The sequence below is a fragment of the Scyliorhinus canicula genome, chromosome 2 (genome assembly GCF_902713615.1).
Source record: "Scyliorhinus canicula chromosome 2, sScyCan1.1, whole genome shotgun sequence".
Classification (NCBI taxonomy): Eukaryota; Metazoa; Chordata; class Chondrichthyes; order Carcharhiniformes; family Scyliorhinidae; genus Scyliorhinus; species Scyliorhinus canicula.
In genome coordinates this window covers 59,056,636-59,084,176 of record NC_052147.1, presented here as the reverse complement: position 1 = coordinate 59,084,176, position 27,541 = coordinate 59,056,636, and the positions used below count along the sequence as shown (strand labels likewise).

Here is a 27,541-nt window from a genome sequence, read left to right as displayed (position 1 = left end):
CCTTCTCAACTTAATTTTCAAGTTACACAGGAATTAGGAGCAGAAGCAGGCAATTCAGTCCTCGACACCTACTTCCCCCATTCAATCAGATCATGGCTGATCTCTTCCTGGTCTCCAATCCACCTCACCATATCCCTTTCACCCGTTTAAAAAAAAATCAGAAATATATATATATCCCCATCTTGAAACCATTTAATGACTCAGATTCCACCGCACCATGGCCAGCATGTTCTACAAATTCAGCACTCTAAAGAAGTAGTTCCTCCTCATTTCAGTTCTAAATCGACCACCTCTCAAACTATATCTGTGACCTCTCTTTCTAGATTGCCCCAGAAGGGGGAACATTCGGTCTACTTTATCTTGCCCTATTAGTATTTTATGTACCTCGATCAGATTTAGAGGGGGCCACAATGGGAGCAATGAATACAGTGGACCAAATTGAAGGCGCAAGTAAAATGTTGCTTCAACTGAAAGAAGCATTGGGATCTTGAACAGCGAGGAGGAAGGAGGCAACGGGGCAGATATTACACCTTCTGTGATTGCAAGAAATGGTGCTGTGGAAGGGGTGAGGAGCTGGAGGGTGATGGAGGAGTGTGTGTCACAGAGGAAGTGGCCCCTGTGGAATGCTGACGGGGGTTTGAGTGGTAGATGCCTTTGATGGTGGCATCATGCTGGAGTTGGTGGAAATGTTGGAGGATGATCCTTTGAATGCGAAGGCTAGTGGGGTGAAAAGTGAAGTCAAGGGGAATCCTATCATGATTCTGGACAGGAGAGGGAAAGGGTGAGAGCCTAGGTACAGACCCAGTTGGGTGCCGTATTTACCACAGAGGGGGGAAACATCGGTTAAGGAAAGAGGCAGTCATAATAGAAGCATCGTTTTTGAAGGGGCATCATCGGAGAAAAGGATGGAGTCCTTACAGGAAGCACAGCGTGAGGAGCTGTAGGCTAGGTAACTGGGAGGCAGTGGGTTTATAATGAATATTGGTGGTCAGTCTATCACATGAAATGGAGACAGAGAGGTTAAGGAAGGGAAGGGTAGTGTTGAGGGTGGATCATGTGAAGGAGAGGGGTCGAAATTGGAAGCCCCAAAAAAATAAAAATACATTTTTCCAGGTCCAGATCAGTAGCACCAATCATCACCAATGTAATGGAAATAGAGCTGTAGGAGGGTGTCTGACTAAGGACTGGATCATGGAATGTTCATATGCCCCACAAGACGACAGGCATAACTGGAGCCCATGCAGATACCCATAGCCACACCTTTTATTCACAGGAACTGAGACATGTTAAAGGAGAAATGTTGAGTATCAGAACAAGTTTAACTAGATGGAAGAGTGGTGGTGAACGGGGATAATTCAGGCCTCAATTCAATGAAAAAGCCCTCAGACCCTCCGAATGTGAAGAGGGATTGGATGTCCAGTGTGAAGAGGTGCTGGTTAGAGCTAGGAAATTGTCGCAGGGCAGGGTTTTCAAACTCAGGGGGTCGCAAGCGAGTCTCGGGTGATCGCAGAACGATTGGTCCCACCGTTCCTGCGGTTTTTACATCTAGAATTGCGGCCGCTGCCACCTTTTAATGGATTAGGCTGCGTGGAGTCTTCCGGCCAGAAGCAGCAGCAGAGAACAGGTCATGTGCCCTGCACATAGAATTGATGCGAAGCCCTGTTCAGGGATGTGCTTTTGGCGCCAAAGCTGCAAGCAGAGTTGTTTCGATTTTGGAGCTGCTAGTAAGCATGGCAAGTGAACTGCAAAGATCAATGTTTTTTTTAAAGTAAGAGACAGCGAGAGAATCAAATAGGCAGGTTTCCTACTGAAGAGGATCTCTCAGCAGAATCTGCTGGAGACATTTTCTCAGGAGAGTCCAGTGCAGCACAGAGCTTCAAGCTTGAAGCGAGCACTTTTCCAGGAGACTCATCCGGAGTGAGACTCATACAGAGTGGGAGATTGAAACTTGGTAATTTGGTGCAGTGAGGTAATTCGGTGCAGAGTGTGAGGAGGTGCTTTTTAACCCTGGTAAGTGACTGGTAAGTAGTCTCTCTTTTTCTTTTCATTGTCTAATTTATTTATTTTTATTTTGAAATTCTAGTTGTTTAAGTTTACCACGGGTTTAAGACATGGCAGGAGATCCCAGACCCGTGTCATGCTCCTCGTGTGCGATGTGGGAGCTCAGGGACACGTCCACTGTCCCTGGCTCCTTCACGTGCAAGAAGTGTGTTCAGTTGCAGCTCTTGTTAGACCGCTTGACGGCTCTGGAGCTGCGGATGGACTCACTTTGGAGCATCCACGATGCTGAGGAGGTCGTGGACAGCACGTTTAGCGAGTTGGTCACACTGCAGGTGAAGGTTACTGAGGGAGATAGAAAATGGGTGACCAAAAGACAGAGCAAGAGTAGGAAGGCAGTGCAGGTGTCCCCTGCGGTCATCTCCCTGCAAAACAGATATACCGCTTTGGATGCTGTTGAGGGAGATGGCTCACCAGGGGAAGGCAGCAGCAGCCAGGTTCATGGCACCGTGGCTGGCTCTGCTGCACAGCAGGGCAGGAAGAAAAATGGCAGGGCTATAGTGATAGGGGACTCGATCGTTAGGGGAATAGACAGGCGGTTCTGTGGACGCAATCGAGACTCCAGGATGGTATGTTGCCTCCCTGGTGCAAGGGTCAAGGATGTCTCGGAGCGGCTGCAGGACATTCTGGGGGGGGGGGGGGGTGAACAGCCAGCTGTCGTGGTGCACATAGGCACCAACGATATAGGTAAAAAACGGGATGAGGTCCTACAAGCGGAATTCAGGGAGTTAGGAGTTAAACTAAAAAGTAGGACCTCAAAGGTAGTAATCTCAGGATTGCTACCAGTGGCACGAGCTAGTCAGAGTAGGAATGTCAGGATAGATAGGATGAATGCGTGGCTCGGGAGATGGTGCAAGAGGGAGGGATTCAAATTCCTGGGGCATTGGGACCGGTTCTGGGGGAGGTGGGACCAGTACAAACCGGACGGTCTGCACTTGGGCAGGACTGGAACCGATGTCCTAGGGGGGGTGTTTTCTAGAGCTGTTGGGGAGGGTTTAAACTAATGTGGCAGGGGGATGGGAACCAATGCTGGAAGTTGGAAGGTAGTAAAACAGGGACAGAAACAAAAGGAAGTAAGGGGAAAAGTGCAAGGCAGAGAAGACATAGTCAGAAATCCATAAGGGCGACAGTACAAGGTACAGTGACTGAGGGGAGCACAGTGAATAGTCCCAGTAATAACAAAAGGAATAAAACTGGAGATGTTAAATTCAAAACAGAGGTAAAAAAACCAACATAAGTGTACTTTACCTGAATGCTCGTAGTATTCGGAATAAAGTAAATGAGTTGGTGGCACAAATCATCGTAAATGACTATGATTTAGTGGCCATTACTGAAACATGGTTAAAGGATGGTCACGACTGGGAGTTAAATATCCGAGGGTATCAAACTATTCGGAAGGACAGAGTGGATGGTAAGGGAGGTGGTGTTGCTCTGTTATTTAAGGATGACATCCGGGCAATAGTAAGGGATGACATCGGTGCTATGGAGGCTAAGGTTGAATCCATTTGGGTGGAAATCAGAAATAGTAAGGCGAAAAAGTCACTGATAGGAGTAGTCTATCGGCCACCAAATAGTAACGAGATGGTGGGGCAGGCAATAAACAAAGAAATAACTGATGCATGTAGAAATGGTACAGCAGTTATCATGGGGGATTTTAATCTACATGTCGATTGGTTTAACCAGGTCGGTCAAGGCAACCGTGAGGAGGAGTTTATAGAATGTATCCGCGATAGTTTCCTAGAACAGTATGTAATGGAACCTACGAGGGAACAAGCGGTCCTAGATCTTGTCCTGTGTAATGAGACAGGATTGATTCATGATCTCATAGTTAGGGATCCTCTCGGAAGGAGCGATCACAATATGGTGGAATTTAAAATACAGTTGGAGGGTGAGAAAGTAAAATCAAATACTAGTGTTTTGTGTTTAAACAAAGGAGATTACAAGGGGATGAGAGAAGAACTAGCTAAGGTAGACTGGGAGCTAAGACTTTATGGTGGAACAGTTGAGGAACAGTGGAGAACCTTCCAAGCGATTTTTCACAGTGCTCAGCAAAGGTTTATACCAACAAAAAGGAAGGACGGAAGAAAGAGGGAAAATCGACCGTGGATATCTAAGGAAATAAGGGAGAGTATCAAATTGAAGGAAAAAGCATATAAAGTGGCAAAGATTGCTGGGAGATTAGAGGACTGGGAAATCTTTAGGGGGCAACAGAAAGCTACTAAAAAAGCTATAAAGAAGAGTAAGATAGAGTATGAGAGTAAACTTGCTCAGAATATAAAAACAGACAGTAAAAGTTTTTACAAACATATAAGACAAAAAAGAGTGGCTAAGGTAAATATTGGTCCTTTAGAGGATGAGAAGGGAGTTTTAATAATGGGAAATGAGGAAATGGCTGAGGAACTGAACAGGTTTTTTGGGGTCGGTCTTCACAGTGGAAGACACAAATAACATGCCAGCGACTGATAGAAATGAGGCTATGACAGGTGAGGACCTTGAGAGGATTGTTATCACTAAGGAGGGAGTGATGGGCAAGCTAATGGGGCTAAAGGTAGACAAGTCTCCTGGCCCTGATGGAATGCATCCCAGAGTGCTAAAAGAGATGGCTAGGGAAATTGCAGATGCACTAGTGATAATTTACCGAAATTCACTAGACTCTGGGGTGGTCCCGGTGGTTTGGAAATTAGCAAACGTGACGCCACTGTTTAAAAAAGGAGGTAGGCAGAAAGCAGGAAATTATAGGCCAGTGAGTTTAACTTCGGTAATAGGGAAGATGCTGGAATCTATCATCAAGGAAGAAATTGCGAGGCATCTGGATAGAAATTGTCCCATTGGGCAGACGCAGCATGGGTTCGTAAAAGGCAGGTCATGCCTAACTAATTTAGTGGAATTTTTTGAGGACATTCCCAGTGCAGTAGATAACGGGGAGCCGATGGATGTGGTATATCTGGATTTCCAGAAAGCCTTTGACAAGGTGCCACACAAAAGGTTGCTGCATAAGATAAAGATGCATGGCATTAAGGGTAAAGTAGTAGCATGGATAGAGGATTGGTTAATTAATAGAAAGCAAAGAGTTGGGATAAATGGGTGTTTCTCTGGTTGGCAATCAGTAGCTAGTGGTGTCCCTCAGGGATCCGTGTTGGGCCCACAATTGTTCACAATTTACATTGATGATTTGGAGTTGGGGACCAAGGGCAATGTGTCCAAGTTTGCAGATGACACTAAGATGAGTGGTAAAGCGAAAAGTGCAGAGGATACTGGAAGTCTGCAGAGGGATTTGGATAGGTTAAGTGAATGGGCTCGGGTCTGGCAGATGGAATACAATGTTGACAAATGTGACGTTATCCATTTTGGTAGGAATAACAGCAAACGGGATTATTATTTAAACGATAAAATATTAAAGCATGCCGCTGTTCAGAAAGACTTGGGTGTGCTAGTGCATGAGTCACAGAAAGTTGGTTTACAAGTGCAACAGGTGATTAAGAAGGCCAATGGAATTTTGTCCTTCATTGCTAGAGGGATGGAGTTTAAGACTAGGGAGGTTATGTTGCAATTGTATAAGGTGTTAGTGCGGCCACACCTGGAGTATTGTGTTCAGTTTTGGTCTCCTTACTTGAGAAAGGACGTACTGGCGCTGGAGGGTGTGCAGAGGAGATTCACTAGGTTAATCCCAGAGCTGAAGGGGTTGGATTATGAGGAGAGGTTGAGTAGACTGGGACTGTACTCGTTGGAATTTAGAAGGATGAGGGGGGATCTTATAGAAACATTTAAAATTATGAAGGGAATAGATAGGATAGATGCGGGCAGGTTGTTTCCACTGGCGGGTGACAGCAGAACTAGGGGGCATAGCCTCAAAATAAGGGGGGGAAGTAGATTTAGAACTGAGTTTAGGAGGAACGTCTTCACCCAAAGGGTTGTGAATCTATGGAATTCCTTGCCCAGTGAAGCAGTTGAGGCTCCTTCATTACATGTTTTTAAGGTAAAGATAGATAGTTTTTTGAAGAATAAAGGGATTAAGGGTTATGGTATTCGGGCCGGAAAGTGCAGCTGAGTCCACAAAAGATCAGCCATGATCTAATTGAATGGTGGAGCAGGCTCGAGGGGCCAGATGGCCTACTCCTGCTCCTAGTTCTTATGTTCTTATGTTCAGAGGCTCTGGTTAACGGTCCTGAAAAGAGAAACTAAACTCGGAACAAAGATGATTCTTGAGGTACAAATAAGGATGCAAAGCCCATGTCTATTATATGCAGGGAAGTACTGGCAAATGAGAAGTTTCAGATTTTGAAAGAGGTGTTGGGTCAAAGAATGCTTTTGAGGTTGAGATCCCGCAGTCAGTTAGTAACTCAAGAGCTGACTCCAAATTAGAAGTCAACGCTGCTGAGGCTTACCTGTAATACCATATTAATAAGCCAAAGCCCATGCAGCTGTCAGCATTCTGGTGTAGCATCGACCAGCAGTATCCAGTGCTGAGTAAAACACTTATTTTATTGCTACTGCCCTTCACAATGACCTACATCTGAGGGGTTGGATTTTCCATTTTAATAAAGATAAGGACAGCAAAGGAGCTGGCTGAAGTCTGCATCTGATATGCGTATTGCCCTCTGCTCCTTTAAACCGGATTCAAGTGTGATTGTGAGGACAAAGCATTGAAAAGTAAGCAAGCATGGCCTGTGTCCTGAAGGTCGGTCAGCATGTGTCGCAAAGGTCAGCCAGTTGCTAAAAGTGGATCCTGGGAGAAAAAGTTTGAAAATCACTGATGTAGGGCACCAGAGGAATTGGAAACATAGGTGGGAAGAGTCTGGACAAGGGGAGAGAAGATGGAGTCATGATAGGAAGTAGTGAGTTCCGTGGGGCAGGAACAGGCCGATACGATGGGTCTGTTGTGGATTTTGGGGAGAGATGCAAGCAGATTGTGTGGGGTTGGGCAACAATGATGTTGGAAGCTGTGAAGATCTCCAGAGGTGATGAGGTCAGTGACAGTCCTCGAAACAATGGCTTGATGTTCATTGGTTGGGTTACGGTCCAGGGAAAGCCAGGAAAGTGTTTGATAGTATGCGCTCTGCCTCTGCAAGGTTGAGGTCAGTACACCAGATAACAAGGGCAACACCTTTGTCAGCAGGTTTGCTAAAGGTCAAGGTTGGGCCCGAGAGAACGGAGTGCAGCAAGTTCAGAAGGAGACTGACTCAAGGATTGAAGCCGGGTACCTGGCGCTGTGAGGCAGCAGTGCTAATCACTGTGCCACCATGCCCCCTTCCTTTAAAGTTTTATTACAAGTAACTGCAATCACCAATTATCTTTGTTCCACCACTTGGAAGATTCCCTCCAAGTCACTCACCACTTTGACTTGGAAATATATCGCCGTTCCTTCACTGTTGCTCGGTCAAAATCCTGGATCTCCCTCACTAATAGCACAGTGGGTGCATCTACACCACATGGATCGCAGCGGTTCAATAAGGCAGCTCACCACCAGCTTCTCAAGGAAAATTAGGGATGGGCAACAAATGCTGGCAGAGTCAGCATAGCCCACATCCTGTAAAAACGAATATTTTAAAATCTTTTCCGTTTCTGACACTAAGTATTGACGCCGATGCAGAATTAGTGGACTTTCACGACACAAAACTGACACCGAACCTGGATCGATTCAGCAACTGTGGAGGGGCGAGCACCGGCTCCGCGTGGAACACAATCGATTCCAATGAAAAATGGTGCGGGATTCCTCGGGTCAGTGATTGACACTCGAGACACTGACAAGCTGCATCTGCAGATACACATTACAATCCCCACACACACTCATCCCAGCCAACAAGATGGCCCTGGTTGTGCTGGAGTGCGCCCATACAGCTAATGAGTCGGCTGGGCCCAGAGGGCACCTAGCAGGGTGCATTGGGAGGACACCTGTATGTCCTGTGGCTCTTAGTTCACAATTCCTGTGGTTGATCATCTTTTCTTTTATTTCAGTTTTCTCTTCTATATTCCCGATCTTCTTTCAACCTCTATAAGCTAGTCTGCTTTTCCATTCATTTAAATTTTCTTCTCTGATTTTCTCCTATGCAACTTTTAAATTATTTTACTTTGCAACCTTTATGGGACAACAGGCCACACTGCTGATTTTGGTCATTTTATATGGTAATATCTTTATTGTGAGGTCTTTCACAGTTATAAATAACATTTGGTCTGTACTGCCAAATAACGGCTATAAAATTTGAAAGCTGGCTTAAAATATTGCTATGAACTAAACTAAGCAGCGCACAGGAAACTTTCTCCTGAACACAACATCACCAAGACTTAATTCTTACTTTAATGATTGCCACAACCCTTTGGAGCAGTATGTGACCATATGGTTAAAATCTAATAGAAACATTCTGGGGGAGATGTTAACAGGACTCAGAATAAGGGGAGGGGGCCTTCTGGATGAATAAAAACTAATACAAAGTAGTTTTTTTCTAAAATCACAAATGTTTCGCTGGCAAGGTTTTACTAGGATTTTGGCAGACACATTTCGTCCACTTAATTAACTGGTTTACAAGCCAAGAAATATAATAATTTCATTATACATGAAAAAGTTGAGTTTGTCAAATAACATTTGCTATGTTCTACAATATTCTTCACGCCAGTCCTAGATGATAAAGGGAGAGAAAATAGTTTGAGAATAAATTAGCAAGAAATAGTGAGCATTTCTACAAGTATATAAATGGGAAAAGGGTAACTAAAGTAAAGATTGGCCCCCTTAGAGGAGGACACTGGGAAAATAAGAACGGAAACAAGGAAATAACAAACTTTGAACAAGTGTTTTGCATCTGTCTTCAAGGTAGAAGGCATTAAAAACATGCCAAGAATAGTAAAACATCAGGGGCAAAAGACTGAAGTGGAAAAAGTACTAGGCAAACTAACTGACAAGATGTTTCATTTGGTCTTAAAATAAGTAGCTGCAGAGATAGTAGATGCATTAGTTGTAATCTTTCTAAATTCTCTGGATTATGAAAGTGATTGAAAAATCACAAACCACCTATTTAAGAAAGGCACAGAAATCAGGGATCTATAGGTCACTTAGCCTAATGTTTGTCACGGAGAAAATATTGGAACCCGTTATTAAGAGAGCAGTAGCAGGGTATTTGAAAAGTCAGAATACAATTAAGATTATTGAACATGGTTTTATGAAAGGGAAATTATACTTGACAAATGTGTTACTTTTTTTGAGCAAGTAGCAAGTAACAAGAAGATTAGATAAATGGGAACCAGTAGAAATTATGCATTTGAATTTCCAAAAGGTATTTAATAAGATCGCACAACGGTTACGACTCAAGAAGAGAGTTCATGCTGCGGTGATATATTAGCATGGATAGACTAAACAGCAGTCAGGATAAATAGGTCATTTTCAAGATTGCAAATTGTAACTATTACAGACAAGTGCTGGGGCCTCAATTATTTACGATCCCTATCAATGACTTGGATGAAGGGACTGACTGTATCGGAAGAAAGTTTAATGAATTTGCAAAGATAGGTAGAAAAACAAGTTGTGAGGAGGATACAAATAGTCTGCAAAGGGATAGGTTAAGTGAATGAGCAATAAATTGGCAGATGGGGCATAATGTGTAAAAATGAGAGGTTATCCATTTTGCTGGAACGAATAGAAAAGCAGATTATTATTTAAATGGAGGGAGACTGCAGAATGAGACAGTACAGAGTTTGGTGGAATCTGTGGCTGCAAAGACTGCATTTTTAAGACAGGCCCAAACTGAAAAGAAAACTGAAATGGGAAACTGAGGTAGGAAACTGATTCCTTCAGTTTCTCAGGAAACTGACAAACAAATTGGATGCAAAACCTTCTGGGAGACTGAAACTGCTTGAAAGAATATGAAAGGACACAGAGCCATCAGAGCTCAGATGATGATCCCATTGATGAGTATGGCCAGGCTAAAATTAATGGAGGTGAAGATACAGTGCTGCAGATGTTTCTGTTACTTGAAGATAACATTGTTGGATCTACATCATCCAGGACATCATAAGCAGTGTTGAAGAGGCTCTGCTGATGTATGCTACTTTTGGTGAAGACTATACCCACAGAATGCAGTTGGTTATGCTATACTACAGGCTGGGGTTCATCATAAGGAAGACAAGGGTCTTGAAGAACTTTGCGACCATGATGGATGACATATATGGTGAGTAGACTGCTGAGTCAATTTGTAAGATCGGTCATAAGGTCTGTCATAGTTCTATCAATGTTTTATCTACATTTAAAAGTGTATTTATAGCTTAAAATCAACCACAGTTTGCCTGTTAGTTCATGTTTAGCTGGTATTGATTCTGGGTTTTAGAGTATATGGCGGCACAGTAGCAGAGTGGTTAAGCACCGTTGCTTCACAGCGCCAGGGTCCCAGGTTTGATTCCTGGTTTGGGTCACTGTCTGTGCGGAGTCTGCACGTTCTCCGTGTCTGTGTAGGTTTCCTCTGGATGCTCCGATTTCTTTCCACAAGTCCCGAAAGTCATGCTTGTTAGGTAATTTGGACATTCTGAGTTCTCCCTCTGTGTACCTAAACAGGTGCCGGAATGTGGCGACTTAGGACTTTTCACAGTAACTTCATTGCAGTGAAAACCATTACAGAAACCTTGAACTGAAAGCCTAGACCGAAGGAAGATGTGCTCGAAGACAATCATCTGAGTCAAAGATTATTTGTGACAATAAAGGTTATTATTATAGATGGTTATCCAAGATGGTATTCAATATTTGCACTGTTTGATTCTTGGAGCTGTTATGACCCCCTGGGCTAGTGCGCGATCAATACCCAGCCCACTTTACTCAGAGTTGCAAAGCAATTTAAATTAACAAATAATTCTTAGAAAAACACCCAAAGTCTTTGCCTGTGGCTGCCCAATAAGTAGGTTTGTAAATTAAAAGACAATGTTTTATTACTAGTAATAACTATAACTAAATATGCAGCAAATAAAACTGGTTAACTATGATCTAATTCTGAACCCTCCCTTTAACTCACCCCACCCTCTACACACACAAACACGACAAACAAACAAACAGAGGGGAAAAGAGGGGTGTAAAAATAATGAAAGTAAAAAGATAATAATCTTTGACTCAGATGATTGTCTTCGAGCACATCTTCCTTCGGTCTAGGCTTTCAGTTCAAGGTTTCTGTAATGGTTTTCACTGTAGATTCATCCAGATTCTAGCTTCTTCTCAGAGTGTCCAGAACCCGTCTGTCCTTTCCTTGGTTCCCTGAAAACCAACCCACTTGGGTAGAACACAATCACTGCCTGTTCCAGGGAAGAACACGGCCTATTGGCGATTTAATCGGCCACGAGCCAACCAATCGAACCAAATCCTTCAGACCTCTCTCAGGTGCCAAAAAAGTCTGTTCAGAGCTAGCGGAGTGTACTATATTGGACAAGTTCCTCACTTCCTCAGTTCGACTTAAAGGTACATGTCCATTAGACATCCGTGGATCAAAAATTATAACAGCAAAGTAAACTAAATGAGAAGTAAGAGAATCAATAGGAAGGGTCCTGACAGATTAAAATGATTTTGTTTTAATCGGTGGGACCTTATGCCTGCACCCTTTCACTGGGGTTTTGGATTTCGACTTTTATTAATAAAAGTTACCGGCCTTGGCCGAGATCATAACAGAATTGGGGGCTTGTCCAGAATTTCAAATCCACAGATGGGTATGTGTTTTGCTATTTTCTAAAGTTTAGGCTAACAGGTTTTCATAGTGAATTTGACTGTAATTATTGAAAAGCAGAATGGCTTTGTCAAATGCTAAAACTTTTCTGGACAGGGGAGATTTGTCCTTTGGTATTGAGCAACAATTAACAAAGGAATTAGATTGAGCAGAAAAATTGAAGAGGGAATTAAAAGCAGGGACCTAAAGAAATTGGAAGTAATTTATGCAATAGTACATTTGGAATTTGAAAAGCCTAACCGAAATACAGCGCAGCTTGAATTGGCTAGGGTTCACAATTGCAAATGAAGCAGCTCAAATTAGAAAAAATACACAAACTTGAATTATAACTTCAAAAGAGAAAGCAAATAAATGTTGAACTCAATAAAGGCTTAATTTCTGTGGACAGCAAAGGACTGGCACATTGGACAGCATTGGAATTCATCTCCGGGTTTTGATTTAGCTAGGAATATTTGCCTCTTGCCTAAATTTAGCAAGGAAGAGTTTGTGTCTGAGAAAATTGCTACAAAATTAGCTTGGCTACAAGAGAAGTAGTCCATTCATTTGCAAAACATTGGACGTTAATTCAGGTCTTTCGGATGAACAATCTTTTGATTAAGAAACAGTTAAAACTGTGATACTTAATTCAATTACAATAACAATCGACATTATTGCCACATGTAGGCTTACATTAACACTGCAATGAAGCTATTGTGACAATCCCCTAGTCGCCACACTCCTGCGCTGTTTGGGTACAGAGGGAGAATTCAGAATGTCCAATTCAGCACTTCTTTCGGGACTTGTGGGAGGAAACCGGAGCACCCGGAGGAAACCCACGCAGACACAGGGAGAAAGTGCAGACTCCGCATAGACAGTGGCCCAAGCCGGGAATCAAACTTAGGATCCAGGCGCTGGTAAGTGACTGTGTACCACCTAATGAGTTTGTCCCTGAAGAGCATCAACTAAAATTACTTCAAAAAGACAGAAGCAAACATTGGTAGAATTTGATCGGGAGAAAGAATTGTTGTTTGTCCAGTTGGTTTTAGTCAATGAAGTTAGACGAGACTTTTGAGAATGTGAGGGAAGTCATAGTAATGGAAGAATTTAGAAACAGCATCTAATAGCTATTAGGTGACACCTGCAAGACTGTAGGATTTCAAAAATAAGGGAAGCTGCAGTGCTGGCATATGGGTACAATATATCACATAGGAAGCTAGAGGGCAGTGGCTCTCCATTTATAAACTCATGGAAAGTGGAGATATAGAAAGTTTGGGAATTGAAAATATTCTGGATTTCAGAGAAGGCAGAAGCTGTTCCTGTCAATAAAAATCTGAGATAGTATAAAAGTAATGTAAAGAAGCGAGTAAAAATACTGTAAGATGGGGCATGTAAAAGCAAATTGTTGGAAGCTGAAAGTTAGATTGCTGGCAATAACATGGATGCCCAAGTGGTCGGAAAAGACAAAACCAGTAAAAAAAAACTATGGTGAAACATTAGCAACAGTACAATTGCCATTAGAGGGATCCAAAGGGATTCCTCCCTGGATACTGATGCGCGAGTCAGGTTCAAGGCTTTGCCTCCAATAAAACAGGTAAACAATTCATATTTTGAGAGAGTATTCAATGGATTTATCAACCTGTTCTCTTGCATCAAGTTAATTTACAAAGTGACTTTGTAAACTGAGTTTTACTGTGGGAATTGTTCCTAGTTTACCGATTGAAGGGGTGGTTTATACTGGGTAATGATTTGGCAGATTTGAGTGTATTAGCACCCAGACAATCAAAGAGCTGATTGAGTTGCGAAAAATTGATTTTGCAGGAGGAACATCCTGGATTGTTTCCAGATTGTGCGGGAATTAGAGTTCAAGCTTATATGGCTAGGCAGGATGAAGAGGAATCAATTGAGGGGAAAGATAATTTAGGTGCTCAATCAGATGGGCCATTTTATGGGAAACTCAGGAGGTTAATGACCCTGAAAATAGAGAAGCTGAATTATTTAACCAAGCTTCCTTGATTGAAGGCCTGTAGACAAATCCTGATTTCCAGCAATCGTCTTAGACAACATATTCCGAGGAAGAATTAAAAGGGGGTCCTGTATGCTATTACCTGAAAATTGATAGATTGATGAGGAAGTGGAAACTTCCTCAGAGACTAGCAGATATCGTGTAGACAGTCCATAAAACTTGTCCCTCCTGGATACCGCAGGGAAATTTTAAGAATTGTTCATGATATTCCAATTCATTTAGGAATAAGGAAGCTAAGTAATTAATCACTTTTATTGGCCAGGAATGCATTTAGATACAGTTGAATTCTGCAAGATTGGGAAGGCCAGCTGCTGATTAATTCAGCTCCACTGATCCCAATAACCACTTTCAATGACCATTCAGTAGGATTCTGGTGGATTGTGTGGAACCCCTACCCAAACCCAATACTGGATATCAGTATCTTTTGATAATCATGGATTTGTCTAATTTGTCCCAATTCCCAGGAGGTAATATTCTTAAGAATCAATACTGCAAAGATGATAATAAAAGGGTTCATTTAGTTTTTCACCAGAATAGGTTACTCAGAGAAGTTCAATCGAATCAGGGATGAAATTTCATGTCAACGGTTTTCCAGGAGACAATGTTTAGCTCAAGAATAAAGCAGACTGGATCATTTGCCTAGTCTCCGAGGACATTAGAAATAGGTCATCAAACCTCAACAACGATTGAAGCTTATTTCCTTGAATGCCCTGAGGATTGGAACAAAGAAATTTCAGTTTTATTATTTGGTCATCAAGAGATTCAACTGCATCAGTCCTCTGAGTTAGTCTATCAACATGAAGTACTGGAACCACTTAAATTTGTTAAAAGGCTACGGCCCAGGAAGAAGAAACTGTCCTCTTAGACTATGGGCATGATTTTCCCACTGTGTTGGCCCAGCACGGAGCAAGACGTGACGGAAGAATCATGGGAGGTGCCTAAATCGGGCTTTTTGCCAGGCGCAGAACCTCACTTCTGGATTAGGCTCATATAAATGTCCCAATGCCATATTCACTCAGCACCCAAGAGTCAACAGCTGCATCCGCGAAGCCTCAACCGGCACCATTTAGTGCTGGTTTCCACAATCATGGATCAGGCATGATGCCACCTCAAGGGGTGCCTCCGAGGCTAATGGAGCCCCCGGGTGATCAGGGACAGGGCACTCTGGCATCCCGGCACTGCCAGTCTGTCATCCTGGTACGCCAAGGTGCCCAAGCACCAGATTAACAAAGCCCAGGTTCAGGGCCTGGTGGGGCCATGCAGCTTCCGCAATACGTTGGGGTGGAGTACCAAGATCAGAGCAGTCTTTAAAAAATGGCACCGTGATCCCGGAGGAGCCGGTGCTGTTCCCCAGTGCCAGTTTTCCAAGTGTGGCTTTGACAGGGATGAATACATGTCCAAATTTCAAGAAATGTTATCAAAAATGTGTGCAGCAACTCAGAAATAAGTGGGGAGGTAGGGGAGCGGGAGGCGGGATGGTGTGGTGTTAGGTATTTAGTTGATTTGGTTATTTGCAACCCTGTTGGCTTGTTTTGTGGGTGTTTTTGATGTGTAAATATAAAAATGCCTCAATAAAATACATATTTTTTTTTAAAACTCAGAAATAACTTAAGGTTTCCCAACAAGTAAATGAAAAACTGAGCAGATAGGACAGCTGAAACTTGAACTTTTAAACCTGATGGAAGTGCTAGATCTCTGCTAGATAAACTACTGAAGGCTAGGTTTACTGTACCTTATATTAAAAAGACATTCAATGAGGTAAACTTTGCAAATAAAGTCCCCAACAGTAAGAAGCATCCTAAATATGCTGAAATGTTATTATGACTGGAAGACTGGTCAACCAGTGCCAGTACTCCAGGTGCTTAGTATATTCATATCACCATTTTCCTTCTTTGAAGGTTCAAACAATGAGTCAGAGGTTGAAAGTTCTCAGATCGGACCCCTGGTAATGAAATTAGCCAATAAGAAGTTTTTTTTAAAATTTGGATAGAATATTACACCATCTTCCAAAGAGGTCTCAGTGTGACATAGTCAACCAAAAAATGAGTCAGTATGTATAGATATTCCAGGGCAAACATCTTTAGCTATGCAATGCATGACGTTGATGTGGCAAGTGCTACACCTACCAAACAAAACGCTTACTGACTCAAACCTGGAAAACTGGCTAAATTAGGAGAGGAAATTAAATTTATGCTGGACAGGATATCATTGCACAAAGTCAAAGTACTCCAGTCATACTGGTATAAAAATATGATGGATCACTAAGATTCTGCATTGATTACAAGAATATTAATGCTGTAATAAAAACTGACCCTTATCCAAAGATTGAAGTTTTGCATTTGTAAGAGTTAGAAATTCAGACTTGCGAGCAAGATCAATTTGCCAAAGGTGGCAAGTTTCACTAACAGATTGAAATAAAGAAATCTCTGCTTCTGTATCCCCAGACAACTTGTACAGTACCAACATGCTAGAATGCACAAGCTACCTTTCACAGTTATAAACCAAGTAATTTCCAGACTTCTCAACCATGTTGTGTACATCAATGATCTGTTGGCTTACAGAAACAATTCAGTGCAGAACACCCAAGTACACTATTTGATAAGACTACATAAATCTGATTTGTTGATCAATTTGGCAGAGTGAGTTTGTCACGGCCAAAGTCACCTATTTGGGACATAGTGCGGGGAAAGATTGAGTGCTGACCAGATCATGCAATAATAGACTTCCCTGTCCCTAAACAAAGTGGGAAAGACTTTGGCTTCTCCTTGTATGGGGTTTACAGGAGGTTTGTCGCAAACGTCAGCATGAAGTGTTGAAGAAAAATTTAAAAGTTAAATCGGAAATACTTTGTCAAACTGCTTTTGAGTGGTTGAAGGCTGTTTCAATAAATGAACCAGTTTAGGCTGTTCCAAATTTCAATAAATCATTCAAAATAGCTACTGAAACTAGTGATGTAGGAATGGTGTTGCTACGCAAATGTTACATCTAATCTTAGCTCTTCAACAATTTGAAGTTTTGGGTAATCAAGGAGAGACAGTAATTTACGGCAATCATAATCCACTGGTGTTTTTGGAAAAGCTCTGTAAGAAGAATCTTTGATTGTTTCGCTCAAGTTTAATGCTGCAGCCCTTCAACCTAAATGTTTAACATGTTACCGGGAAAAAACAATGGAAAAGCTGATGCTTTGTCCAGAGTTTAAAAAAGGGGGAAGAAAAGGCAGGCTACGAGTTATGATAATTCCGTTATGTTTGAATCCTGCTAATCCTAATTGTTACATTTACTTCATTTTGCTTTGGTTAAGCCCTTATTATTTTGCAAAGAAGATACGTGTAATTGGGAAACAGGAGATGACTATCTGCATAGTATGCAATAAGCTATTTGTTAAAATGTTTAGGATGATAAGAAATTGCTATAAATTGAAACTGTTGTAAACAAAAACCTTAGCTATGTCAAAGCCGTCTTTTTTGCATGTTTAGGGATAGGAGCTGGATACGGGAAGTGTGATAGAATCTGTGGTTTCAAAGTTTGCATTTGAAATGGAACCTAACTGGAAAAGGAAACTGAAAAAGGAAATTAATCCTTCCAGTTTCTAAGGAAACAAAGAATGGAAACCAAAATGTTTGGGTGAATGAAACAGGCTGAAAACATATGAAAGGATACAGAGCCTCAAATGATGATCCTGGTGGTGCAGCTATAAGAGACTGAAACTGAGCATACACAAATACAGTGCTGCAACTGTTTCTGTTACTTGAAGATAACATTGGTGAACCTACACCACCCTGAATATCGAAAGCAGAATTGAGGAGGTTCTGCAGATGTGTACTATATTTGGTGAAGACCACAATTTGCCTGTTAGTGTTTAACTTGTGTTGATCATGGGTTTGAGTGTAGGTGGTTACCCAATGTGAAATGAAAATGAAGTGAAAATTGCTTATTGTCACAAGTAGGCTTCAATTAAAGTTACTGTGAAAAGCCCCTAGTCGCCACATTCCGGCGCCTGTTCGGGGGGGCTGGTACGGGAATTGAACCGTGCTGCTGTCCTGCCCTGGTCAGTTTTAAAAGCCAGCTATTTAGCCCAGTGTGCTAAACCAGCCCCAATGTGTGCTTTGCCCAACATCTCTGAAATTTCTTTTGTTTTAACCCACCTATTTTGCAGCATCATTTATTCAGTAAAATAATTAGGATTTCAGATTTATTTTAGTGAAATAATTTACTGGTCTTGATCAAGATAATAAGCGTGGGATGTGGGTGAATGAAATACAAAATGTTAGTCTGCAGGTCTAGCAAGTAATTAGGAGGAAAATGAAACATTGACTTATTACATGCAGCATAGAATATGAGGTAAGGAACTTTTGCTGAAACTGTACAGGGCATTGGTGAAAACACACCGAGGGTACTGTGTATAGATTTGCTCACCTTACTTGAGGGATACACTAGCATTTGAAGCAGCTCAGTGAAGGTTCAGTAGGCTGATCTCTAGGATGTTTGCCTAATGAGGAAAGATTGAGCAGGTTGGATCCATACTTACTGGATATAAATGAGAGCTGATCTTCTTGAAACATTTAAGATTCTGAGGAAGACTTGGCAGGGCAGAGGTTGAGGGGACACTTTCTCTCGAGAGGGGATATCAAGAACTAGTGGGCACAGTTTCAAAGTACAGGGTTCCCCATTTAAGATGGTGAGGAAGAGAAATTTCTTCTCTCAGACAGTAGTTAGTGTTTAACAGAGCCAATGTTGTTGCGAGGAGGGTGTTGGAGTCAGGAAGAAAAAGTGTTTAGAGTGATTATTTACCCATCATTGAGCTGAAAGCAGACCACATGGGGTGTCATCAAGTGGAACTGTGAACCTTGCCCATTAGGCCTCCCTACTTACCTCCCTGCCTAGTTTTTCCATAATTTTCTGTTTTTATTTCAGATTTCCAGCATCTACAGTATTTTGTTTCTATTTTAGAGGTAAATGGAAAGTTGGCCTTGATTGCAAGGAGGAAGAGGTATTTTTTAAATGCTTTCATGGGATGTGGGCATCGCTGGCTAGGCCAGCATTTTTTATTGCCCATCCTCAATTGCCCTCGTGAGTGTTGAGCTACCTTCTTGAACCGCTGCAGTCCAAATGATGTAGGTACACCCACACTGCTGTTACGGAGGGAGTTTTAGGATTTTTACCCAGCGACAAAGAAATGACAATATAGTTTGAAGTTAGGATGGAGAGTAGCTTAGAGGAAACTTGGTGCTGGTGTTCCCATGCATCAGCTGCGCTTGTTCTAGGTGGTAGAGGTTGCGGATTTGGAAATTGCTGCAGGAGAAAAGGTGCTGTCAAAAGGAACAGTACAAAAGTAGAGAGGTCTTGCTACAACTGCACAGATTGTGAGGCCACAACTAAAGTACGGCAGGCAGTTCTGGCTTTATTTAAGGATGGCTATACCTGCATTAAAAAAGCTCAGAACGTTCACAAGGTTAATTCCAGAGATGAAACGGTTGTCTTATGAGGAAAGGAACAGCAGGTTGGGCCTATAAACACATAGGAGCGTAGAAGAATGAGAGGTTATCTTATTGAAACTTAGAAAAATTTTGAGGGGGCTTAGTAGGGTAGATGCTGAGAGATTGCACAGTTTCAGAATAAGGGGCCGACCATTTAAGACGGAAGAAAGGAGGAACCTCTCCTGTCAGACGGTCGTTCATCTTTGGAATTCTCTACCACAGAGAATGGAGGAGACAGAGTCATTGAATATATTGAAGATGGAGTTTGAAAGATTTTTGATCTATAGGAGAGACAATAGAGTTATGAGGAACAAGGCAAGAAAGTGGAATTGAGGCCAAGGTCAGTTCAAGCATGATCTTATTGAACGGTGGAGCTGGCGTGAGGGGTTGTATGGCCTTTCCTGCTCTCATTACTTACACTTTTATCGGGGTAGAAAAGTGATTCTGAATCCGTGGTCTCAGCATTATAAAAACCTCACTATATTTTCCCTCAAATGATAAGCTAATGAATTGTAGGATTTCATCCAAGTTCAAAATCTGTTTTCTAAGGGCTCTATAGTAAAGGGCGAATTAAAGTCATAAAGTCGAAGAGGGAAAATGTGATTAAAATGCTGAGAGATAATTACAAATCATGCCTCTTGAAAGAGTTATGAAAATACTCTCCTTCACCTCAACACACCTGGTGTTGTTTCTTTTTCTTTGTTTACTTATATTAAATGCATATAGAAGCTACTTGATTTTAGAAATTCTAAAATCTCCAATTCTCCAAAATCAAAAAGTGCACCAGCAACAAAAAGGTTCATCTTATTCATTGAAACAGAAGTTAACTTTGTGTTTACGTTTATCCAGTAATGGTAGCAAAAATATCTAATTATGTGTTTTGGGGAGTATAACTTTTAGTTTGGGGATTGAAGATTTAAATACAAGATAACAGAAGCATCTGGTTTGGGGAGGCTGGTAACAGATCTGAAGTAACTGTACTTTAAAGGATAGACTGTGTTGATTTAATAAATTCAAAATTTGTAGTAAGATGTCAATAAGCAATAGGGGCTCCTCTCTTAGCTTCATAATAAAGCCAGTGCATCTGATGAGATTGCGGTTATGCCCACTGGAGATAAAAAGTCATATGAATCCTCGACTCAAAGGACTGTCTGGAAGATAAAATTAATTAGTTTATATCTCTATATGGACCATCTCAGGTGTGCCATGTTGTCCTGGATATAAATTGCAGGGAAGCTTTGGGGTTTTCTGTGAGATTTTTCACAAAAAGACAGCAGCCTACATCTTGAACTGGAGCAGTTGAGAAAGAGCCAGCTCCCAGCAGTCAAATAAGCCTGGAAGCAGTCTTGAGAAAAGCAGAGGAGTGAGAGAAATCTGCCAGCAGCTGTAGACAAGAAGCAAAGAGCTATCACGAAGCAAGGTGTGTTTTCAGAGTTAGAGTTAATAAGGAAAAAAGCAGCACAACCTATGTTTGAGCTGGGGTGTTCACAATCGTGAGGTGCTTAAGCCGGATGAAATTTCATACCTCAGAATAGAGGGAACACTGAGGAAAAAAAAAATAAATTCCTGTTAATTTGTGGCAGACCGTGGTTTGGTCCCAGAAGTAAAGGAACACTCAATATCCTGTAAGGGAAATTCTCGAGTGGTAATAACAGTATCACTCAAGCGAGTAGTAACGACTGTCCCACTGAGATCTTGGGGCATAAAGAATAAGTTTTACAAAATATAGTGTTGGGTTAGCAATAATTGCTTTGTTTAACTCGTGTACAGTGGAGGTTTTTTGATTAAAATGTGAAATATTGTGGCATAATCCCTTCAGTTAGTAACTGGGAATGTGCATTTATTTTCGAAAGTTACTGGGCTCCTCAATATCATAAAAATTTATACATAATACAAAAACAAAACAACACAACCAATCAGAGTAAAATCCCCCCCACTCTCCTCGAGACCATAGCATAACAAATGTTGCTTTCTGTCTAAAACAAACTACATGAAGGGAGATCGATCACTTGGATGCATAGAACATAGAACAAACAGTACAGCACAGAACAGGCCCTTCGGCCCTCGATGTTGTGCCGAGCCATGATCACCCTACTCAAACCCACGTATCCACCCTATACCCCCAACAACCCCCCCCTTAACCTTACTTTTTAGGACACTACGGGCAATTTAGCATGGCCAATCCACCTAATCTTTGGACTGTGGGAGGAAACCGGAGCACCCGGAGGAAACCCACGCACACACGGGGAGGACGTGCAGACTCCGCACAGACAGTGACCCAGCCGGGAATCGAACCTGGGACCCTGGAGCTGTGAAGCATTTATGCTAACCACCATGCTACCGCGCTGCCCCTTGTACCGAAAACAACCTCTCTGTAAATGTTGGCAAAACCAAGGAACTGATCATCGACTTCAGGAAGTGTCGCACACGCGCCCCTCCTCTCGATAGCTTTAGGTTCCTTGGGGTCACCATCACCAACAGTCTGCCCTCGTCCACTCACATTGATGTAACAGTCAAGAAAGCCCAGTGTCTCTACTCCCTACAGAAGCTAAAGAAATTGGGCACGTCTGCATCGACTCTCACAAACATCTACAGATGTGCCCTAGAGAGCATCCTATCCGGCTGCATCACAGCTGGGTATGGCAACTGCTTGGCCCAAGTTCGCAGAAAACTGCATAGTGTGGTGAATTCAGCCCAACACATCACACAAGCTTGCCACCCTCCCATTGATTCTGTCTGCACCTCCAGCTGCCTCAGGAAGGCAGACAACATTGTCAGAGACCCCTCACACCCAGGCTTTTCCTTCTTCCAGATTCTTCCATCTGGCAGAACATACAGAAGTCTGAAGACCCGCTCGTCCAGACATAGGAACAGCGTCTTCCCCAAGCTACTAGACTCCTCAACGACTCTCCCTCGGACTGATCTGTTCCCTGTAAGAACACTATTCACGATGCCCTAAGCTGCTCTTTCTCATGTATTTGCTTTGTTTGGCCATTGTTCCACACTGTAAACAATCACTATTTGTCAATGTACTTTGTCGATGATTCTTTTTGTCTACTGTGTACGTTCGCTTGGCTGCAGAAAAATGCTTTTCACTGTACATCAGTACATGTGACAATAAATCAATCAACAATGTCATGTTAACTGAGAAAATTAAATTCTCCATTCTATGAAAAAGTATTACAAAGACAGGGAGCATATTCAAGAGAATTGACTCTGAAGAGAAAGTCTGGAAACTTTTCCAGGGACCGAAGTTGGTAAAAAAAAACCAAAATAAATTAGGCACTCTACTACTGCAAAAAGGAAAATAAAATTCCAAAACAAACTAAAGCAAAGACTAGTACTTGGAGCTGACCAATCCTAAAACATTCAACCACAATTGGATGGGTGAACCACTTTTGTGCAAAATAAGAGCAAGAAATGTCTGATAATATTTAACGCAAGGGTGCCAAGATCCCATTAAGTCATTAATTAAAATAGGCCAGACCATGACAGTGAGAGGGCTAAAGTTCAGATCCCAGACAGGCGTAACTTTTTATTCTCTTATTATGCCTAGAAAGCACAAAGATTTTCTCCCACCCTCCAGAGTATGGTAAGCCTAAGGCTATCCCTGTTGATCCTTCGTATTGATGACAAATCAGAAGACAAAATCTGAAATAAAGAACCGATATTCCCCCAAAATTGCACAAATTATCTAGACATTAAGACAATTTGTTTCAATTTAGCATTGTAAACATGTCTGAATTTTCTTACTTCCAGTACCAAAAACAACCTTGCATTAACAATGCATGTCCAAAAATGTGCATGTTAGGTGGATTGCCCATGACCAGTGTGAGAGGTTACGCAGATAGGGCGGGGACTGTCTAGGTAGTCCGCTCTTTCGGAGGGTTGGTGCAGACTCGATGGGCTGAATGGCCTCCTTTTGCACTGATTCTATGGATTCTAATAGTCCTGAAAAGTCCATCTGTGAAGTGGAGTGTGAAAGAGGAGTCATGGGCTCCTCAAATTTCTGGAAGCAGACTAACATCTAGCCCAAGTTTATCCTTTCTCAGTGAAGCAAGCACTGTTATTCCCTCGGAGCAGATTGTAAGGTTAGTTCTTGAAAATAGAAGAGTGAAGATGGGATGCATGATAAATTATTACTGTGACGGGGACTGAAAGTTTGCATTCTTGGAGTGAAATCTTAACAGTTTGACCTGAGGCTATGAAGTCTCTATACTTTCAGTTTAAAAAAAAATAAAAGTCACCTCATTATCTTGAGGTGGACTCGTGAATAAAAAAAACACTCACGGATTTACCTGCCATATTCTACAGATATGCAAGTTTTGAACAGAAAGTAGTCATGTTCTCGCATCAAAACCATATGCACATTGCAACCATAGAATCACTGAATTCCTACAGTGCAGAAGGAAACCATTTGGCCCATTGAGTCTGCACCGACCCTCGGAAAAAGCACCCTACCTGGCTCAAACTCCCGACCTATCCCTGTAACCCCACCCAATATGCACATACAAGGACATGAAGGGGAAATTTAGCATGGTCAATCCACCTAATCTGTACATCTTTAGACTGTGAGGAACGTGGAGCACTTGGAGGAAACATGCAGAAACAGGGAGAAAGTGCAAACTCCACAAACGCAGTCACCCAAGTTTGGAATTGAACCCAAGCCCCTGGCGCTGTGAGGCAGCAGTGCCAACCACTGCCGCTCCTAATATGCCAACCTGCAGCCCCTAATATACCACATATACGGAGGAAGTCCTTATTTTCTTGATTACATATCTTATAGTAACATTGTTGGTCAAAAACACTGACTGAAAAAACTCAGTACCCAAAGCTCAAGCCCAATTGAGTTAAAAGTAGGTGTCTTAGTTGTAAAGGTCAATCACTATAGATAGTTGTGGAGCTTAGTGACAGTCAAGATAACATGTGTTTAGTCCATCATTTTAAGTTGACAGCTGTTTTTCCGGTTGATTTCAATTTCCTGTGCGAACAAAGATAAATGTGGGGCGATCATGCAAATCAATTTAGCTGTAAAACCTTCACAAAGGGCCAGATTTTTGAAGCTTTGCGCCAAATCTGGAGGTCATTGGAAACGGCAGATGGTGTCACTTTCCGAGATTCCTGTTCCTGTTCTGAATGCAGACAATTTCCGCCAGCACAGGAAATCTGTCCTGGCTAGCTCATTGTGGGAGTAGGCATCTCAGCAGCTTGCAAATTTCCTAGAGTGCAGACAGATTCTCGAGGACTTGTGATTCATGGCCCCTTCAAGAGCTAAAATCTAGACTTGGGATATTCTTGAACGATATGTTTAAAAGTCTTACCTATGCCCCAATCACGTCCCCTATACCTGCCATCTGTTTTTCCAGGTGGCCACTTTGCAAATGCTTGACTGAGCTCCAAGATTCACTAATGGTTTTACTCAGCAGGGGGCTGTTTACATTGGCTGAAATGAAGTGTCAGCTTTGATTGATTGACTTCTTTATGAGAGGTTATATGTTATTCTTTCTTTAATTTATTTTTTCAATGCATGTTTATTTGGACAAGATTAAGGGGTGTGAAGTTGGAAAATGTTTCTGTTGAACTATGAATGGCAGTGTATAGTTGAGCCATGGGGGAACATAAAGAAGGACATAGAAGCCACATAGGGACATGAAGGCCACCGTCACAGGGGTGGGGGAAGGGAGAGCCCGAGGATTAGGAAGAAGATTCTACAAAAAAAAGAGGAACATGGAAGGCCTGGCCCTCACGAATCTCCAATTCTACCGGTGTAGAATGGGTCAAGGAACCGGGAGCAGAATGGGTCAGAATGGAGGAGTTCCTGCATGGGGACATCCCTTTGAGCACTGGCCACGGCCGCATTCCCAACCCCCCAACCAGATACTCAAAAAGCCCAGTAGTAATAGCCATGCTGGAACATGGAACCAACTGCGACATTACTTTGGTCTGACCAAGATGTCTATCATGGCCCCCATCTGCAAAAACCACAAATTTAACCGCGCAATAATGGATGCCTCCTTCAGAAAGTGGAGACAGGACAAAGGAACACCTACGGTAGGAGACATGTGCTTAGAAGGCAGAGCAGCAACCTTAGGGGAACTATCGGACAAGCCCCAGCTTGAAAGGGAACAATCTAATGCACAACCATATCAAGAACGTCCTCTGCAAGGAAACAATGGCATTCCCCAGACACCAAAACACTCACTATTGGACAGACTACTGAACGCAGAGATGGGAACTGTGCGGACATGTATGGATGACTACTGGAGGAGGTACACTCACCCCTGGATGAGACAAGAGAAAGGTGGGAAGAAGAGCTAGGCAGGGAGATGGGGAGGGCTTTGGATCAAAACACTGCACAGGGCAAATGTCACCTCTATGTGTGCAGGGCTAAGCCTAAAGCAGTTAAAGGTGGTGTGCAGGACGCATCTAATCTGGAGAAGAATTAGCGGATTCCTCTCGGAGGTGGAGGATAAGTGTGAACAGTACCAGGGTGGCCTGGATAACCACGCCCAAATGTTCTGGTCTTGCCCCAGATTTGTCGGGTACGGACATCCTTCTTTGAGATCATGTCCAGGGTTTTGGGGGTGAGGATGGAGCCTTGTCCGTTGGTGGTGGTCTTTGGGGGTATCAGAACAGCCAGAGCTCTTCATGGGACGAGGGGCAGACGCACGAGCCTTTGTCTTCCAGATCGTCACCGGAGTCTCCTGCTTGGCTGACAATCGGCAACATCTCCCAAAGGCGACTGTCCGACCTGGCGGAATTTCTCAAAACAGAAAATAAAATATGCCAGATCAGAGGGAGGCTTCCACAGCACGTGGAGGGTGATCACCAACATGTTCGAGGACCTGATCGCAACCAGCAACCAAGGGGTGTGGGGGGGCAATCAGAACAAATCATAAAACAAAGGGGAATGGGAGGGTGCAGCAGGAAAGGGGAAGAGGGGGCAGGAGAGCTGGGGGCTGGGGGGGGGGGGGGGGGGGTATTTATGGATCCGGTTTGGACTTTCATTTTTATTTAGGCTAATCAAGTGCACCCTGTCATATACGTTTTACTTGCATAAGCGCATAATAATGGAAATCACTGTTGGGGTTTTAATTTTTGAAGCACGTGTTGTTTTTTTTGTCTTGTTCTGTAACTGTCGATATAAAATGTGGAAAGCTCAATAAAAATACTTTGGGGAAAAAGAAACGGTATTGGTCATAAACCTCCTGTCCTTTGAAGCTGAAGCAGAACCCTGAAAGAAAACTTCTTTAAGAGTCAGAGATGAAAATGCACTTGTATATCTCAAAGAGAAAAATATAAACAAAGCTGAGATGCCTTAGGAACCAATGATTTTGAATGGTGAAGATCGCGGCAGGCAGTGATAAAGGCATGACTGGGGAAAGCCAAACTCTTAAGGCTTGATCAAAAACAAAGACTTTCCTCACTGTAGCCCTCTTTCCTCTTTATCTGAAGAATTTCAAATATTTCAAGTATAATGAATTGTTTTGAGTATGTATTACGCAGACAAGTTCAGTACCTATTCCACACAACTCTCACACAAACAGAAATGACTCAGGACAATCTCTGGTTAGGGACGGAATGGTGACCCTAACACAAGGAGAATTCTGCTCTTCTTCAAATAGTGCCATGGAATCTTCAACATCCACCTGAGCTATCAGATTGGACAAGGTACTGGTGAGACACCTCAGTTGAAACACAATTTCCAACAACACTGTCGCTGCAGTGTTGTCTTCAGCCAACAGTGCAGATTATGTGCTACAGTCTTGGAATCTACCATAAATACATGACTTTGAATCAAAAGGCAAAAATGAGAAACTGGCACCATTTAGATATTGGTAACTGGAAAAACGGTGAAACAGAGAAACAGGTCAGCATGAAAACTTACATAGAACTACAGCTACAGGAAAATAAATACAGCAAGTCAAATTATTTTCAAATGTCAATTGTACAATTCTCTCCTGTCAGTCAGGACAAGAGGTTATGTCTAGACACCTGAATACATAAACTATCAGGACAATGTGTACTGGACCAAAGGAGATTTGCAGAAGAGGCATTAAACTGAGTTTGCTCTCAGTGATTACATAAAGAATTCCATGAATTGATTTGAACAGCAAAAGAGCTCTTTGAGCATTCTGGCCAATATTCATGTCTGAGCCAAATAAAAACATGATCACTTTTTCTCATTATTGTTTTTGAGAGGTCTGGCTGCGTGTAAACTGGGTCAGTTAGAACAGTGATTACATCCTATATGTATTTCATTGGCTGTGAAGCACTTTGGAAAATCCAGATGTTATACTATATAAAATGCAAGTTCT

General features: G+C 42.3%; 1 protein-coding gene across 5 annotated transcripts in view; it reads right to left on the bottom strand.

The window, feature by feature from the left end:
- The window catches only part of samd4a (sterile alpha motif domain containing 4A), a 237,761-nt gene that overhangs the window by 80,388 nt on the left and 129,832 nt on the right, over positions 1-27,541 (bottom strand). The gene's annotated exons all lie outside the window — the stretch shown is intronic.